Below are 20,353 nucleotides of genomic sequence, written 5' to 3'. Positions count from 1 at the left end.
GATAATACAGTCGTATACTCAGCTGGCCCTTCCCTGGATTTTGTGTAAAACGCCCTACAACAAAGCTTTCTTAGTGTCCAACAAGCTTTCTCTGCCCTTAACCTTATTCTGAACACCTCCAAAAGAAAGGTCATACGGTTTGGTAAGAAGAATGCCTCTGTCCCCACCGGTGTGATTACTAGCTATTGAGGGTTTAGAGCTTGAGGAAGTCACCCCATACAAGTACTTGGGAGTATGGCTAGACGGTACACTGTTCTTCTCTCAGCACATATCAAAGCTGCAGGCTAAAGTTAAATCGTAATTGCTCCTCTTTCACCCCAGCTGCCGAACTAACCCTGATTCAGATGACCATCCTACCCATGCTAGATTACGGAGACATCATTTATAGATTGGCAGGTAATCTGCTCTCGAGCGGCTAGGTGTTCTTTACCATTCAGCCATTAGATTTTCCACCAACTCTTCTTATAGGACACATCGCTGCACTCTATACGCTTCCATAAACTGGTCATCTCTATACCTGTTGCAAGACCCACTGGTTGATGCTTATTTATAAAACCCGTTTAGGCCTCACTCCCCCCTATCTGAGATACCTACTGCATCCCTCATGCTTCAGATACAACACCCGTTCTGCCAGTCACATTTTGTTAAAGGTCCCCAAAGCACACACATCACTGAGTCGCTCTTCTTTTCAGTTCGCTGCAGCTAGACAGTTTTATCTCAATCTCTTCATTCAAAGATTCAATCATTGACAGTTGTGGCTGCTTCGTGTGATGTATTGTTGCCTCTACCTTCTTGCGTTTGTGCTGTTGTCTGTGCCCAATACTGTTTGCACCATGTTTTGTGCTGCTAACATGTTGTGCTGCTGCCATGTTGTGTTGCTACCATGTTGTCAGGTGGTGTTGCTACCATGCTATGTTTTTCTCTTAGGTCTCTCTTTATGTAATGTTGTCTCTCTTGTCGTGATGTGTGTTTTGTCCTATATTTTTATTTTTAATCCCAGCCCCCGTCCCCGCAGGAGGCCTTTTGTCTTTTGGTAGGCCGTCATTGTAAATAAGAATTTATTCTTAACTGATTTGCCTAGTTAAATAAAAAAAAGTCACAATCTGTTTCTATAGAAAAAGCCAACTTTTAATCTTAGCTTCTTATTCAGCTCATATATGTTTATTTATATATATATGTTTATTTAAACGTCAAATCTGTATAAATCCAAATGCCTAAGTATTTATATGCGGGCACATATTCTATTGGAGAACCATCTATTGAGTGAATATGTAGTCCTTCTGAAACATTCTTACGAGAGTTTGAAAACAACAGGTATTGCGTTTTGCCTGTACTCAGCACAAGTTTGGAATCAGCAAGGGATTCCTGCATAGCTATAAAATCTGAATATAGTTTCGACACAGCCAGATCAACAGTCGTGGCAATAGCATAAGTAACAGTATGACATTTTAACAGATTGACCAATGTGTTTATGTAAATAGCTCCCTGTCTTACACCTTTATGTACATCAAGGAATTCAGATGTAACCCCATCAATCACGATGGCGTAAGTTCTGTTAATAAGATGATCATGAAATCATGAACAGGCGTCAGAGCTGAAGCCTATCGAGGCCAACTTTTTTTTTAAATGTGCATGATCAACAGCTTTTGACAGGTCCACAAACAAAGCAGCACATTTCATTTTAGTATCTAAAGCATTGAGAAGATTATTATTAACTAAAGTCGTTGCTCTAATAATGCTATGACCAGGCCGAAATCCTGATTTCTTTACCTTCAAAATACTTTTCTCAGATAAAAAAAGAACAACGTTGTACATTTACCAAGGATTCAAGAATTGTAGCTAGGCAAGCAAGCACTGAAATGGGGCGATAATTATTAAGATCACTATGAGTGAACTCGTAGCAACGAGTCGGAGTCAGAGGCCGAGCCTTCTCTGGTCTCTCCTCCACCCGTTACGGGGTCTGAGCCACCAAAGACTCCCACCATTGGCTCTGACAAATTGAAAACCCTAGTCATTGGTGACTCCATTACCCCCAGCATTAGACTTTAAAATAATCATCCAGTGATCATACGCTGTTTACCAGAGGACATGGCTACCGACCTAAAGGCTAATCTGTTGATGGTGATGGCTAAGACTAAAACTGAGTGTAGAGAGTATAGGGATATTGTTATCCATGTCGGCACCAACAATGTTAGGATGAAACAGTCAGAGGTCACCAAGCGCAACATAACTTCAGCATGTAAATCAGCTAGAAAGATGTGTCGGCATCAAGTAATTGTCTCTGGCCCCCTCCCAGTTAGGGGGAGTGATGAGCTCTACAGCAGAGTCTCACAACTCAATCACTGGTTGAAAACTGTTTTCTGCCCCTCCCGAAAGAATAGAATGGAATTTGTAGATAATTGGCCCTCTTTCTGAGACACCCACAAACAGGAACAAGCCTGGCCTCCTGAGGAGTGACAGACTCCATCTTAGCTGGAGGGGTGCTCTCATCTCGTCTATGAACATAGACAGGGCTCTAACTCCACTATGAGATAGGGTGCAGGCCAGGCAGCCTGTCAGCTTAGTGGAGTTTGCCACTAGCACAGTCAGTGTAGTCAGCTCAGCAATCCCATCGAGACCGTGTCTGTTCCTCGATCTAGGTTGGGCAAAACTAAACATGGATGTGTTCGCTTTAGCAATCTCACTGGAATAAAGACCTCCTCCATTCCTGTCAATATTGAAAGAGATGGTGATATCTCATATCTCAAAATAGGGCTACTTAATGTTAGATCCCTCACTTCCAAGGCAGTTATAGTCAATGAACTATTGTCAATCTTGATGTGATTGGTCTGACTGAAACATGTCTTAAGCCTGATGAATTTACTGTGTTAAATGAGGCCTCTCCTCCTGGTTACCCTAGTGACCATATCCCCGTGCATCCCACAAAGGCTAAGGTGTTGCTAAAATTTCAATTTACATGTATTTTTTTATTTTATCTTTGCGTCTTTTGAGCTTCTAGTCATGAAATCTATGCAGCCTACTCAATCACTTTTTATAGCTTCAGTTTACAGGCCTCCTGGGCCATATGCCACATTCCTCACGGAGTTCCCTTAATTCCTATCGGGCCTTGTAGTCATGGCAGATAATATTCACATGAAAAAGTCCACAGACCCACTCCAAAAGTATTTCGGAGCCATCATCAACTCAGTGGGTTTTGTCCAACATGTCTCCTGACATACTCATTGCCACAGTCATACTCTGTCCCTTGTTTTGCAATACATAATGTGGATCTAAATGTTTTTCCTCATAATCCTGGACTATCAGACAGCTAATTTATTATGTTTGCAATCCCAACAAATAATCTGCTTAGACCCCAACCAACGATCATCAAAAGTCATGCCATAAATTATCTGACAACCCAAAGATTCCTTGATGCCCTTCCAGACTCCCTCCACCTACCCAAGGACAAAAAAGTGCAAAAATCGGTTAACCACCTAACTGAGGAACTAAATTTAACCTTGCGTAATACCCTAGATCCATTCGTACCCCTAAAAACAAAAAACATTTGTCGTAAGAAACTAGCTCACTGGTATGCAGAAAATACCCAAGCCCTGAAGCAAGCTTCCAGAAAATTGGAACGGAAATGGCGCTCCACCAAACTGGGAGTCTTCCAACTAGCTTGGAAAGACAGTACCGTGCAATATCGAAGAGACCTCTCTACTGCTCGATCATCCTATCTTTCCAACTTAATTGAGGAGAATAAGAACAATCCAAAATGTATTTTTGGCACTGTTGCAAATCCAACTAAAAAGCATTCCCCAAGAGAGGATGGCTTTCACTTCAGCAGTGATAAATTCATGAACTTATTTGACAAAAAGGTCATGATCTCAGTTGTCCTGAGTCTGCAAAACACTGCCAGGACCTAGGATCAAGGGAGACACTCATGTTTTTTAATCTTATATCTCTTGGCACATTCATGAAAATAGTAATGGCCTCTAAACCGTCAAGCTGTATACTGGAGCCTATTCCAATTGAACTACTGAAAGATCTGCTTCCTGTGTTTGACCCTCCTATGTTGAACATTATGAACGGCTCCCTGTCCACCGGATGTGTACCAAACTCACTAAAAGTGGCAGTAATAAAGCCTCTCTTGAAGAAGCCAAACCTTGACTCAGAAAATATTAAAAACTATCGGCCTACATCGACTCTCCCATGCCTGTCAATTTTTTTGAAAAAGCTGTTGCGCAGCAACTCACTGCCTTCCTGAAGACAATGGATATGAAATGTTTGATTTTAGGCCCCAACATAGCACTGAAACTGCACTCGTGAAGATGGTAAATTACCTTTTAATGGCGTCAGACCAAGACTCTTCATCTGTCTTCGTGCTCCTAGACCTTAGTGCTGCATTTGACACCATTGATCATGACAGTCTTTTGGAGAGTTTGAAACCCAAATTGGTCTACATGGACAAGATCTGGCCTGGTTTAGATTTTACCTGTCGGGAAATATATCAGTTTGTCTCTGTGTATGGTTTGTACTCTGACAAATCAACTAAGTTTCGGTGTTCCTCAAGGTTCGGTTTTAGGACCACTATTGTTTTCACTATATATTTTACCTCTTGGTGATGTTGTTCGAAAACATGTTAACTTTCACTGTATGTGAACGATACACAGCTGTACCTTTCGATGAAACATGGTGAAGCCCCGAAATTTCATACGCTGGAAGAATGTGTTTCAGACATAAGGAAGTGGATGGCGGCAAATGTTTTACTTTTATACTCTGACAAAACAGAGATGCTAGTTCTAGGTCCCAAGAAACAAAGAGATCTGTTGTATCTGACAATTCATCTTGATGGTTGTACAGTCATCTCAAATAAAACTGTGAAGGACCTCAGCTTTACTGTGGACCCTGATCTCTCTTTTGATGAACCTATCAAGACTATTTTAAGGACAGCTTTTTACCATCTTCGTAACATTGCAAAAATCTGAAACGTTCTGTCCAAAAATGATGCAGAAAAGTTAATCCATGCTTTCATTACACCAGGACAGATGCAGAGCCATGGTGTGACGTCATTAAAATGTAATTTACCACCTTCACGAGTACAGTCTCAGTGCTATGATGGGGTCTAAAATGAGATTTTAGCGTTCTGTATACATTGTTGGTCTTTGGGAAGGCAGTGAGTTGCTGCGCAACAGCTGTTTCAAACACTAAGAGGAATCGGAGATTCGTTATAGGCTGATCATTTTTTATATTTTCTGGGTCAAGGTTTGGCTTTTTCAAGAGAGGCATTATTACTGCCAGAGATAATTGGCTGCTTTTCAGAGCCTTTCAGGTTGTTGATCAGCTCATTAAAATCCTCTGTCATTAGCTCTGATTTAATCTTTTGATATCATTTGATCCTACATGCACTATGACAGCAGCAGCCCTTGCCTAGGACGGACGGAAGAAATCCTGTGATATCCTTCACCGTAGGCCCCGGGTAGCACAGAGTTTCTGCTCCAAGAAGGGAGTGGAGTAGAAAAGAAAAAGCTCTTAGAGTGGGACCTATCCAGGATACGCTGCAATGTCTCAATTTGCTTACTCTGATTGTCCAGCTGGATGTCTAACTCAGACATGTATTCCTCAATAAGCTGAGTGTCCACATTCCACAACATTATCCCGTTACTGTGCAAAAATAGGTGCAGCTCCGACATGGGTTGAAACAATCACCATAGTCTCTGAAGTGGTAGACAGCATTTTGGAAAAAGTCAGTTAAAATCCACACAAAATAGGTTGGCAAGTTATCAGCGAAAAGTCAATCAATCCACACAGTTTGATAGTTAGTTAGATTGAATCACACAGTTTGTAGGATCACCACAGTTATAGGCAGCGAGCCAGAACCCAACCTGACTAGAAACCAGACAGTTGTAGGACCCACAATAAACACAAGTCTGTATAAAACAGGAAGGCCTCCACCATGGCTGGCAACTTTTCAATGTATTTGTATACAGGTGGAGCTGCTCCGTTAAGATGGTAACAGTCACCCTCACTGTGCCATGTTTCAGTGAGACTGTAACATAAACACAGATGGTGAGTTTAATAATAACGAGAATATAAAACAAGCCCAGCATCTGGGCATGAAAACTGAACCAATACTGCCTGAAGATTGATGCTAGGGAGTGCTGGATAAATAGGAAGTAATCAGGGTAGTGATGGAGTCCAGGTGTGCCTCATGATGAGGTGCAAGTGTGCGTAATAAAAATTGCCAGGACCGGTGGTTAGTAAACCAGCGACGTCGAGCGCCGGAGAAGGAGTAGACTTGACAGAGGCAGATCATGGCAAAGTCATTGTCAGAGGTAAACTCATGCAGAAGAGGAAACTTGTTTGTTAAGGATTGTAAAGTGCAAGCGTGTGAAGGCATTGGTGGAAACAAATTCATTTAATTTAGGTTGGGCCACATTTGTAGTGTGTGTGTTTGTGATTATGAACTAATTTCACGTCTTGACCTCTTAATGAAACATTTTAATAACAAAAGCACATATAGATGTTTGATGCTAGCATCTTTATTCAAAATGCATGAATTAAGGAACAATTAAATCAGTATAGAAATAATATAGAAAACAATCCCATCTCTTCGTAGGACAGCTTTGTTTTTAGTAGTAGATTCTTGTCACTAAATGTAATTATCTGAAAGAGAGAGGAGAGCATTATAATTAATTTGACAGTGAATAACAGACTTCAACTGTATGAATGTAATATTCTCTGTATGTTGTCTAAAGGTTTCCAGCATGTTTTCCCGTCACCTTTCCACTCACCTCGACTGGCTACTTTCTGCTCTTTAGGGGCTTCAGGATCTTAGCTAAACTCTTTCTCCCAGCTGCAAAGATAGAGGGATTTGAAGGAGAGATAGAGAGATACACTTTTTTTAGTTTTCATTTGAATTCACCTTTATTTAACCAGGTAGGCTAGTTGAGAACAAGTTCTCATTTACAACTGCGACTGGCCAAGATAAAGCATAGCAGTGTGAACAGACAACAACACAGAGTTACACATGGAGTAAACAATTAACAAGTCAATAACACAGTAGAAAAAAATAGAAAAAAATAGAAAAAAAAGAGTCTATATCCATTGTGTGCAAAAGGCATGCGGAGGTAGGCGAATAATTACAATTTTGCAGATTTACACAGATCAGACATGGAATGTGCCGCCTTGAAAACGCCTTGGCTACGGCATGTTTGTTTGTCTGTAAGGGTACACTATGGCATTTATATGCCAACACAAAAGCTTCTCTGGAGATAGTTTCGAAGGTATTTTACTTGTCTGTAAAGCAATGCCGCTTCTGAAGCAGGACTAACGTACACTGGGAGACCAGAACTGTCAAATTATCTTGAGCTGCCTGTGTGCAGACCTCTTTCTCCTTAAAAAGTAGGTTAAAGTTCATTAAATGCCGTTACTTTCTACGTTTAGTAGAAAGAAAACACCCTACCATCAAAAAACAGCACAGCCATCGATTGTGTGTATTGTTGTCAGGAAAACAATACCGAACATTCTATGCCGGAGCAGAATTCTACTGTATGAAAAGGTGCAAACACTTCTGATTCAGTACTTTTTTTTTATTGTCTGAAAGGTTATCAATTGTTGCTATCAACATGTCACAGTTTTTTTATTTACCAGGCAAGTCAGTTAAAATAATGCAGTCTGTATAAAACAGGAAGGCCTACCGGAGAACTTACTTGCAATGAAGGCCTACCGGAGAACAGTAGGTTAACTGCCTTGTTCAGGGGCAGATTTTTAACTTGTTAACTCAGGGATTCGATCAAGCAACCTTTCGGTAACTGGCCCAACGCTATAACCACTAGGCTACCTGCCGCCCCATGTTACTGTAGTGACCATCCATATCTCCAAAGGGCACGAGAGAGAGAGACAGTGGGCGTAAAGTGAGATTGTGTATATTCAAAAGGTTGTGAATCATCAAAAGGAATCATCCACCCATTGTTAAATCAATCCCGCCAGCCCTTCTTTACCGTTCTTGCGGCACAAGTGGTGAGAGGTGGGCTTTTCCCCCTGCTGCAAAGATGGAAAAGTCTGAAAGTAGAAGAGAGGACGGCTTAGTACAACATCAGTGGGACCAGTGATGGAAAAAGTACTCAATTGTTATACTTGATTAAAAGTAAAGATACATTAATAGAAAATGAATCAAGTAAAACTGAAAGTCACCCAGTAAAATAATACTTGATTGAATGTCTAAAAGTATTTGCTTTTATATATACTTAAGGAATCAAAAGTAAAAGTGAAAATCATTTCACATTCCTTATATTAATCAAACCAGATGGCACGATTTTCTTGTTTTTTAAATTTATTTACGGATAGCCAGGGACACACTTCAACATGTAGACAATAATGTACAAACAAAGCATTTGTGTTTAGTGATTCAGTCAGATCAGAGGCAGTACGGATGACCGGGGATGTTTACTTGATAAGTGTGTGAATTGGACCATTTTCCTGTCCTGCTAAGCTTTCATACTTTTGGGTTTCAGGGAAAATGTATGGAGTAAAAAGTACATTATTTTGTTTTTGGAATGTAGTGGAGTAAAAGTCAAAGTTATCAAAAATATAAATAGCAAAGTACAGATACCCCAAAAAACGACTTAAGTAGTACTTTAAAGTATTTTTACTTAGGTACTTTACACCACTGATTGGGACTTACAGTAACATAGGAAATAATAGACAAATGAGTAAGCCTACATTTTTACCTTTGCACCATGCTTGTTGGAAGTGACGAAGGGAAGAAATTGAACAATCTGACAGGAATGGAGAGAAGAGGGAAAAATTAACATGTCATATTCATATATTGAAATACACACATTCATTGCCATGCGACTCACAGCACACCTGAATTTGAACATTGATTTAAGGACTATTCAATCAACATTGCAGAAGTTCAGCTTTACAGCGTGATTAAAATGTAAAGACAATGTTCCCGCTTTAGCGGAGACTGCTTTTATGGTAAATGCTGTATATACTCATATATACTCAATCGGAAATATATATATTGTGGAATCTTCAGCTTTATAGATTGAATAGAGCCCTAAATAAATCTACACTCTAACTACTACTGTTTTATTTTCTGTCTCTAGCCTATGTCCTACCTCTGCTCTGTGACATGCTGTCCTGCTGCTTCCCTCTGTCCCCCTGTCTCTCTGTTATCTACTGTATGTCTCGTGAGGCCCCCTCCTTCCTCTGTCTCGAGTCCTCTCCTTTAACCTCTCTTGGGTAGGGGGGCAGATTTTCACCTCCAGATGAAAATCGTGCCCAAAGTAAACTGTCTGTTACTCAGGCCCAGAAGCTAGGATATGCATACAATTAGTAGATTTGGATAGAAACCACTCTATAGTTTCCAAAACTGTTAATTGTCTGTGAGTATAACATAACTGATATGGCAGGCGAAATCCATCTAGGAAGTGGAATTATTTCCATGTCACTGTTTTTCAACTCAATGCCTATAGAGAATCCAATGGGTTAAAAATCAGATTGCAGTTCCTATGGCTTCCAATAGATGTCAACAGTCTTTAGACATGGTTTCAGGCTTTTATTTTGAAAACGATGAGTAAATATCCATTTTGGTCAGAGGACAAAGGAAGTATGCAGACCTGACTTGGGCGCACTTGCATCCCACATACTCTAGAGAGGTTAAAACTTGTTATTCAACCACTCAACAAATGTCTTGATAACAAACTATAGTTTTGGCAAGTCAGTTAGGACATCTACTTCGTGCATGACACAAGTAATTTTTCCAACAACTGTTAAAATTCCAGACAAAGATGTCATGGCTTTAGAAGCTTCTGATAGGCTAATTGACATAATTTGAGTCAATTGGAGGTGTACCTGTGGATGTGTTTCAAGGCCTACCTTCAAACTCGGTGCCCTTCTGCTTAAAATCATGGGAAAATCAAAAGAAATCAGTCAAGACCCCAGAAGAAAAATTTTTAGACCTCCACAAGTCTGGTTCATCCTTGGGAGCAATTTCCAAATGCCTGAAGGTTCCACATTCATCTGTACAAACAATAGTATGCAAGTATAAACACCATGGGACCACACAGCCGTCATACCTCTCAGGAAGGAGACACATTCTGTCTCCTAGAGATGAACGTACTTTTGTGTGAAAAGTGCAAATCAATCCCAGAACAACAGCAAATGACCTTGTGAAGATGCTGGAGGAAACAGGCACAAAAGTATCTATATCCACAGTAAAATGAGTCCTATATCGACATAACCTGAAAGGCCGTTCAGCAAGGAATAAGCCACCACCATTAAAAAAAGCCAGACTACGGTTTGCAACTGCACATGGGGACAAAGATCATACTTTTTGGTGAAATGTCCTCTGGTCTGATGAAACAAGAATAGAACTGTTTGGCCATAATGACCACAGTTATGTTTGGAGGAAAAAGGGGGAGGCTTACCATCCCAACCGTGAAGCACTTGGGTGGCAGCATCATGTTGTGGGGGTGCTTTGCGGCAGGAGGGACTGATGCAGTTAACAAAATAGATGGCATCATGAGAAAGGACAATTAGTGGGCTCCAAAATTACTGGCCCCCCTGACTGGCAATGCACAAACAATACTATAAAAAATATAAAAATATAATTATTGAGAAACTCAAAATACAAACATGAGAAATACTGTACTTTATTAACATTTCAATGGAACCAACCAAAATCATACAATTATTTAATACAAAATAAATTTAACCAAAATCAAGGTTTCATAATTATTGGCACTCCTCATTTAGTACTTAGTGCAACCACCTCTGGCAAGGATAACAGCATGGAGTCTTTTCCTGTAATGTTTGACAAGGTTAAGGAACACATTTGGAGAGATTTTGAACCAGATCCTTTCAAGATCCTTCACATTCTTGGGTTTGCGCTTCTCAACTGCCCTCTTCCACTCAGCCGACAGGTTTTCGATTGGATTGAGGTCCGTCGACTGATTTGGCCATGGCAGAACATTGATTTTGTTGTCACAGAACCATTTCGGGTCATTGTCTTGTTGGAAAGTCCACCTACGGCCAAGTCCCAGCCTTCTGGCAGAGGCAACCCGATTGTCAGCCAAAATTGCCTGATACTTGGTGGTATTCATTATGCCATCAATCTTAACCATTGCCCCTGGACCTCTGGAATTAAAACAGCACCAAAGCATCAGTGGCCCCCCTCCATATTTCACCGTGGGTATGAGGTTCCTCTCCTTGTATGCATCTCTGTTTCGACGTCAAACATGCCGATGCTGTATCTGACCAAATGTTCAATTTTTGTCTCAACTGACCAGAGCACCATCTTCCAGTCATAATTTAAATGATATTTGGCAAACTCCAAGCGCTTGCGTCTGTGTCTTGTGGTCAGAAAGGGCTTTCTTCTGGAAACCCTTCCAAAGAGCCTGTGGTTGTCAAGGTGGCGTCTGATGGTGCTTTTTGAAACCTGGTGACCCCAAGATGCCACCAAGGCCTGCACTTATTTCAGTGATTCTTGGAGATTTTGTTGCTTCTATCACCATCCTCCTTCCTATCCTGGGGGGCAAAATGAATTTGCGTCCCCTACCCGTGGTGTTTTCAACTGTTCCATATCTTTTGAATTTTTCAATAATATCCTTGACAGTGCTCAGTGGTGTATTCAATCATTTGTGGATCTTCTTGTAGCCATTACCAGATTTATGAAGGTCTACGACCATCTGTCTCTTTTGAACTGCTAGTTCTTTTGTTTTCTTCATGGTGTTGGATGACAGCGGGATACTGCATGTGTGTTACCTAATTTTTATACCCTAGTGAAACCGGAAGTGATGTAATGTCTCAATATACAGTGCCTTGCGAAAGTATTCGGCCCCCTTGAACTTTGCGACCTTTTGCCACATTTCAGGCTTCAAACATAAAGATATAAAACTGTATTTTTTTGTGAAGAATCAACAACAAGTGGGACACAATCATGAAGTGGAACGACATTTATTGGATATTTCAAACTTTTTTAACAAATCAAAAACTGAAAAATTGGGCGTGCAAAATTATTCAGCCCCTTTACTTTCAGTGCAGCAAACTCTCTCCAGAAGTTCAGTGAGGATCTCTGAATGATCCAATGTTGACCTAAATGACTAATGATAAATACAATCCACCTGTGTGTAATCAAGTCTCCGTATAAATGCACCTGCACTGTGATAGTCTCAGAGGTCCGTTAAAAGCGCAGAGAGCATCATGAAGAACAAGGAACACACCAGGCAGGCCCGAGATACTGTTGTGAAGAAGTTTAAAGCCGGATTTGGATACAAAAAGATTTCCCAAGCTTTAAACATCCCAAGGAGCACTGTGCAAGCGATAATATTGAAATGGAAGGAGTATCAGACCACTGCAAATCTACCAAGACCAGGCCGTCCCTCTAAACTTTCAGCTCATACAAGGAGAAGACTGATCAGAGATGCAGCCAAGAGGCCCATGATCACTCTGGATGAACTGCAGAGATCTACAACTGAGGTGGGAGACTCTGTCCATAGGACAACAATCAGTCGTATATTGCACAAATCTGGCCTTTATGGAAGAGTGGCAAGAAAGCCATTTCTTAAAGATATCCATAAAAAGTGTTGTTTAAAGTTTGCCACAAGCCACCTGGGAGACACACCAAACATGTGGAAGAAGGTGCTCTGGTCAGATGAAACCAAAATTGAACTTTTTGGCAACAATGCAAAACGTTATGTTTGGCGTAAAAGCAACACAGCTCATCACCCTGACCACACCATCCCCACTGTCAAACATGGTGGTGGCAGCATCATGGTTTGGGCCTGCTTTTCTTCAGCAGGGACAGGGAAGATGGTTAAAATTGATGGGAAGATGGATGGAGCCAAATACAGGACCATTCTGGAAGAAAACCTGATGTAGTCTGCAAAAGACCTGAGACTGGGACGGAGATTTGTCTTCCAACAAGACAATGATCCAAAACATAAAGCAAAATCTACAATGGAATGGTTCAAAAATAAACATATCCAGGTGTTAGAATGGCCAAGTCAAAGTCCAGACCTGAATCCAATCGAGAATCTGTGGAAAGAACTGAAAACTGCTGTTCACAAATGCTCTCCATCCAACCTCACTGAGCTCGAGCTGTTTTGCAAGGAGGAATGGGAAAGAATTTCAGTCTCTCGATGTGCAAAACTGATAGAGACATACCCCAAGCGACTTACAGCTGTAATCGCAGCAAAAGGTGGCGCTACAAAGTATTAACTTAAGGGGGCTGAATAATCTTGCACGCCCAATTTTTCAGTTTTTGATTTGTTAAATTTTGAAATATCCAATAAATGTCGTTCCACTTCATGATTGTGTCCCACTTGTTGTTGATTCTTCACAAAAACAAATACAGTTTTATATCTTTATGTTTGAAGCCTGAAATGTGGCAAAAGGTCGCAAAGTTCAAGGGGGCCGAATACTTTCGCAAGGCACGGTAGTTCCTTAAGACTCAGATAAACTTAAATAAGTGGAATTTAATTTGTGGTTTAATTTTGTTAGATGTTATATACAGTAATCTTTAAAGGTGCCATTAATTGTGAAACCTTGATTTGGAGGACATTGATTTTAACTTAATCAATAAATTATTTTGGTTGGTTCCATTGAAACATTAATAAAGTACATTATTTCTCACATGTTGGTATTTTGAGTTTATCTCTATAATTAAATTGTTTATATTTGTTTAACCATTATTTGTGCATTGCTAGGCAGGGGTGCCAGTAATTTCGGAGCCCACTGTATGTGGATATATTGAAGCAACATCTCAAGATATCAGTCAGGAAGTTAAAGCTTGGTCGCAAATGGGTCTTTCAATTGGACAATGACCCCAAGCATACTTCCAAAGGTGTGGCAAAATGTCTTAAGGACAACAAAGTCAAGGTATTGGAGTGGCCATCACAAAGCCATGACCTCAATCCTGTAGAACATTTATGGGCAGAACTGAAAATGTGTGTGAGAACAAGGATTGATTCAGTTACACCAGCTCTGTCAGTGGGAATGGGCCAAAATTCACCCAACTTATTGTGGGAAGCCTGTGGAAGGCTACCCGAAACATTTGACGCAAGGCAATGCTACCAAATACTAATTGACTGTGTGTAAACGTCTGAACCACTGGGAATGTGATGAAAGAAATAAAAGCTGAAATAAATCATTCTCTCTACTATTATTTCACATTCTTAAAATAAAGTGATGATCCTAACTGACCTAAAACAGGGATTTTTTACTAGGATTACATGTCATGAATTGTGAAAAACAGAGTTTAAATGTATTTGGCTAAGGTGTATGTAAACTTCCAACTTCAACTGTATGTGACCAATTTGATTTGAGATGTTGGTTCTTCAGGACATTTCGTCTGGATAGTATCTTTATTTATTTCACTGCATTCTTTTCTGCCTAATCCTCACTGCTCTCTTTTTGCTTTCCTGCACCCTTCCACTTTCCTGCACCCTTCCACTTTCATGCACCCTTCCATCTACCATTGCTTTTCTCTTTCAGTGCTACCTTATCCCTTTCTTTCCTCTGATCATCCAACCTTTCCTTCTTGATGTTATCCTTCCTTTTCACGCCATTCTTTCCCTCCTCATCCTTGAAGCAACATCTCAAGATATCAGTCAGGAAGTTAAAGCTTGGTCGCAAATGTGTCTTTCAATTGGACAATGACCCCAAGCATACTTCCAAAGTATGTCCATTCGGTTCTGTTTTCCCCCTCTTTCGTCACCAGGCCTAGATGCTGTGTCTTCCTGACTTTTTTTCTGAATGTTATACTTTTTTTGTTGCCATTCGTTTCCTCCTCATCCTCACTCTCTTCTGTCTTCTTTTGGCTAGTTTTCTCACCTTCATCCAACCTCCTCAGGATGAAGGAATCTGGCCTGCTGTCCTTTTTCCTTTCCTTCACCCTTCCCTCTATCATTGGCTCTCTCATTCAGTGATACCTTCTCCCTCTCTTTTTCCTGCTCATCCATCCTTCCTTCACAGACATTTTCATCACTATCTGTCCCTTCTATGCAAGTCTGGGGGTTCCCTTTCTCTTTCTCATCCTTCTCTCCTCTTTCTTTCCGTTGTTTTCTTTCTCACTCATGCCATAATCATTCACTAACAAAATTGGTGGTCATTGCTTTATCACTATGAAGCTCCTCCCCCCCCATCCAGCTTTTTATCACTCTTCATTTGATTTATTTTCTCACTCGCGCCATTATCACCCTTGGTTATTTTTTTTCATCACTCCTCTGCTTCTTTTCCTCCGTATCTTTTAGGATAATCTCCTCAATAACATCATAATCGCAATCTGTTTTTGACCAACCTTTATCAATTGGCAGAGGTTATCGTCAATTCCCACAGCGGTGTTATTCAGCTCTCCCTTGTCCTCTTTTCCCGCCACCCATTCATTCAGATACTTTTTTTTTTTTTGTCTCTTCTTGACATTGTTGGCCTCACCTCTTTTCTCCTCTCCGCCTCTCTCTCTCTTTTTTCTGCTCTTCTAGCTTTCTATTCTCTCTGCTCGTTCTCCTCTTCAATTCTAATAACCAGTGCATATGTTTTTTTTATATAGCTCTTAGTCTCCTCTGTTGTTTTCTTTGCTCAAACAGCTCACTCTCTCTCTTCTCCAATGTTTTTATTCCTCTCCCCCTCAAATAGTCTTTGCTTCCTGTCTCCCTCTCCAGCTTCCTCTCTCTTTTCCTCCTCCCTCTTTCTTTAGACTTTCTCTCCACCTCTCTTCTCATCTCTACCACTTTCATTGTGCACTCTTCTAGCTTCTTGATGAACTCTTCTGCCCTATTTTTTTATCCTCAATCTTTTGCTATCTCTTCACCAGCTTTATATTTGTGGCCAGCTCTCTCACTATCTCCTCCATCTCAATCTCATCCTCCTCGTTCCGCTTTATATTCTCCAGACATTGTCTTTCCGCCTCCCTCCTCGTCTCTACCAGCTCCTCCCTCTGCTCCTGTCACACTTCTCTCGCTCTTCTTCCCCTCCTCCTTTTGCATCCTATTATATTCCTCCCCTCACTTCCTATCCTCTTTCCTTTCTTTCTCTTTCTCCTCTATCCACTTTCTCCATTCCTCCCCTCTTCTTCCACTCAATTTCTCCTCACTTCTCCTTTTCTTCTCCTCCTTTGCCTCTCCATGTATCTGTCTCGCCTCTTTCTGTCTGTCATCCTGCTGCTCTTTCCTCATCCTCTGCTTCTCTCTTAAAGACTCCTTCCACTCATCTTTTCCCTCTCTAATGCCATCTTTCCATTCTTCTGCATCGCTCCGCACGGATGTCTCCATCTTGTAGATCTCTGCTATTCTCCTCCGCTGGAGCTCCATAAATTCACACATCTCCTTTTCCTCCGCCCTCCTCCTCTCTTCCATTTCCCTCTTTATCTCGCACTCGCCTCTCCATCATCATCTTCTCTATCTCCATCTCCCATCTCTCTTGCTTCCTCCTCCACTCCTCCATATCTCAGCCCTCGCGCTAGCCACTTTACCTTGGACGAGTCCCCGTCGAAACCGGATGCAGTTAGATTGCTATCTTAATTGGAGGTCCAGTTCACTAACGTTACCACTTCGACCCTCGATTTAGCTTGAGGGAGTGAGTGAAGAACTTTGATCACTTGTGGGGTTGATATGACCCACAATTCAATGCAAACTGTAGTCACGTGCCCGCAAAGTGTCATATTTAACCAAAACAGTGATATTTTCGGATGTCAGACAAAAGTATGACTCTAACTTGCTAAAATATATATATATATATATATGTGTACACTACCAGTGGAAAGTTTGAGTTTCTTTATTTTGACTATTTTCTACTTAGAATAATAGTGAAGAATAATAGTGTACTGTAGAATAATAGTGAAGACATCAAAACTAATAACACATATGGAATCATGTCGTAACCAAAAAAGTGTTAAACAATTCTTCAAATAGGGTTGTCTTCTGTATACCACCCCTACCTTGTCACAATCCAACTGATTGGCTCAAACGTATTAAGAAGGAAAGACAACCTACAAATGAACTTTTAACAAGATACACCTGTTAATTGAAATGCATTCCAGGTGACGACCTCATGAAGCTGGTTGAGAGAAATTAATAATAATAATTCGATATGTGTTATTTCATAGTTTTTTTGTCAAGGTAAATTAAAAATGAATAAATAAATGAAATTATTATTTACATAAGTATTCAGACCCTTTGCTATGAGACTCAAAATTGAGTTAAGGTGCATCCTGTTTCCATTGACCATCCTCGAGATGTTTCTACAACATCCACCTGTGGTAAATTCAATTGATTGGACATGATTTGGAAAGGCACACACCTGTTTATATAAGGTCCCAGAGTTGACAATGCATGTTAGAGCAAACACCAAGCCATGAGGTCAAAGTAATTGTCCGTAGAGCTCCAAGAAGGGATTGGGTCGAGGCACAGATCTGGGGAAGGGTACCAAAAAATGACTGCAGCATTGAAGGTCCCTAAGACACAGTGGCCTTCATAATTCTTAAATGGAAGAAGTTTGGAACCACCAAGACTCTTTCTAGAGCAGATCGATTGGCCAAACTGAGCAATCGGGGGAGAAGGGCCTTGGTCAGGGAGGTAGCCAAGAACCCGATGGTCACTCTGTCAGAGCTCCAGAGTTCCTCTGTGGAGATGGGAGAACCTTCCAGAAAGACCACCATCTCTGCAGCAATCCACCAATCAGGCCTTTATGGTAGACTGGCCAGACAGAAGCCACTCCTCAGTAAAAGGCACATGACAGCCCACTCAGAGTTTGCCAAAAGGCACCTAAAGGACTCTCAGACCACGAGAAACAAGATTATCTGATCTGATGAAACCAAGATTGAACTCTTTGGCCTGAATGCCAAGCATCACGTCTGGAGGAAACCTGGCACCATCCCTCCGATGAAGCATGGTGGTGGCTGGGGATGTTTTTCAGGGGCAGGGATTGGGAGACTAGTCAGAATCGAGGGAAATATGAATAGAGAAAGGTATAGAGAGATCCTTGATGAAAACCTGCTCCACAGCGCTCAGGACAGACTGGGGATGAAGGTTCACCTTCGAACAGGACAACGTCTCTAAGCACAACAGCCAAGACAACGCAGGAGGGATTTCGAGACATGTCGGAATAAGTCTCTGAACCTTGAGTTGCCCAGCCAGAGCCCGGACTTGAATCCGATTGAGTATCTCTGGAGAAACCTGAAAATAGCTGTGCAGCAATGCTCCCCATTCAACTTGACAGAGCTTGAGAGGATCTGAAGAGAAGAATGAGAGAAATATAGGTGTGCCAAGCTTGTAGCGTCATACCCAAGAAGACTTGAGCCTGTAATTGCTGCCCAAAGTCCTTCAACAAAGTACTGAGTATAGGGTCTGAATACTGACATAAATGTGATCTTTTAGTTTCTTTTATGTTATAAAATTTCTAACAACCTGTTTTTTTGGTCATTATGGAGTACTGTGTGTAGATTGATGAGGGCAAAAATTATATTTAATACATTTTAGAATAAGGCTGTAACGTAACAAAATGCACTATACATTTTCAAGTAATATTAACAAACTTTCAATACCCACACATAACCTGAACTCATTCAAATGCATGCGTGAACACACACACGCACGGACACACGCACACACAGGTCTCATAAGTTACTGCAAATGTTAATGGGCTACACATCCCCCACTTCTCTCTCTCTCCCATACCACACACACACACACACACTTGGCTGAAATACACTAACTAGCTAGTCAGTCTACTTGTGCCTCATCATACAAACACAGACACTCACAGATAGACAGACACAGACAAGCACACTGTACACATTAAACACTCACAGCCAACTAAACTTGAATGGCAAGCACTTACCATTTGTGAGTTCATTAATCTAGTCACGTCTCTTGACCATCTCCTCTGGGGTAAACAGCAAATTACAGGGCTTTCCTTCGTTGGACTTGCAAGTGCACCTGATCTTGCGGGCCTTTTGAATTTCTTGTCCAGCATCACTGACATATTCCCCCTCGACCAGCTGAAGCATGGTAATTGACGGATCCACCATTAATGGGTGGTCTTCCTCAGTTACCTCCTCAAGTGGATTGGCCTCGACTTCGGTGAGCTCATCTGAGTCGGTGTCTGTGCTGTCTGCGGAGGCACTGGTGTAGACTTGATTTGATTGATTAAGATACCCATTAGCCAATGGCAACATCTAGTCTAACGTGGGTCCAACCTATAACGAAATATACATTACAGACAAAATACTTTACAATTTACATCCATTTAAAAACATTAACATGCTGTGTGTGTGTGTGCAAACTCTCTCCGACTCAGGTGTCAAAAAGTAGTCACAAATAAGTTGATGCCATTAATCGTCTTAACCAGCTCCTAGCAAAACATTGCTATTTAAAAATCTAGTGATTTTTGCTCTCCTGGGAATCCATTGATGCAGTATAAACTAAGCTAGCTAGCTAAGGCGTAGGCAGTAGTGACAGAGTGAATGTTTATGATGGGTTTTTGACAGATCTGACAGTTGATTTAGAATACAGATTTCTAATATATAGTCAATGTATCTCTCTTTCATAAGCACTCATACACTACACAGGCAGTAAAATCAATTCAACACATTCAATCAATATGGTCTTGTTGAGTTTGCGATTATAAAGGAGACACTCCGTCAGCAGTTCCTAAATCTATCACACATGATAGATCTACCACACATGTATGTATGCCTCAACATGGGTAAGTGAGTTCAGTGACACCAATGTTATTATTTATTATTTAGGCATCATTTCTACACACCAGGCACATGTGAGGCAGGGACATAAATATTTTTGATTAATGGAGCCTCTGGAGTTGATTGGCCAGACACAATGGGGAGCAGTTGTGAGGTTGGTTCAAGGGGATTTCCATAATCTAAAGGCTAATTATATTGTTGTTGTGGATGTCTGTTTCTCAGACGGCTCGATATGTGTGATGGAGACGAAGCGCTAGGCTATTGACTAAGGAGGGAGAAGGTTAGCCCCATCAATCTGAACTATCTACAGGCCTGGAGAGGAGAGAGCAAGAGAGCGAGGAAGACAGAGAAAGAGAAAGAGAGACATACCATGCAGCTAGCCTTACCACTGTACTTGGGGCTGAAACACTTGCTGACTCAGCACTCCAAACCAAGGCAAAGAGTAGACAACAATCTGAACTTAAAGGTTATAGCCCCCCCACGCCCTCCACACACACAGACCCAACTGCCCTCATGATTTATGCTGGGTGGCATCTCTAACTGGTTGGTCAACCTGGTGCCTGTCCCTTTCTCTGTTGCTCTGGCAGCCTCACTGTTAAAACAGGTCTGCAGTCCAGCTTGGCCCCAGTTCATAGCAGAGCCCCATTAAACCCACTCACGCTGCTC

General features: G+C 41.2%; 1 long non-coding RNA gene across 1 annotated transcript; it reads right to left on the bottom strand.

Annotated features, from left to right (window-relative positions):
- Positions 1 to 6,773: 6,773 nt before the first annotated feature.
- On the bottom strand, positions 6,774 to 15,980 carry LOC109872646 (uncharacterized). Its single transcript, XR_002252502.2, has 4 exons — positions 15,290 to 15,980; positions 8,712 to 8,759; positions 7,983 to 8,043; positions 6,774 to 6,835 (listed from the first exon to the last, which is right to left on the bottom strand). It is a non-coding gene; the product is annotated as an uncharacterized LOC109872646 (long non-coding RNA).
- Between the last annotated feature and the right edge of the window lie 4,373 nt (positions 15,981 to 20,353).

This window comes from Oncorhynchus kisutch, linkage group LG3 (assembly GCF_002021735.2).
Source record: "Oncorhynchus kisutch isolate 150728-3 linkage group LG3, Okis_V2, whole genome shotgun sequence".
Classification (NCBI taxonomy): domain Eukaryota; kingdom Metazoa; phylum Chordata; class Actinopteri; order Salmoniformes; family Salmonidae; genus Oncorhynchus; species Oncorhynchus kisutch.
Note: the sequence above shows the minus strand (reverse complement) of the source record. Positions and strands in the feature narration are given on the sequence as shown.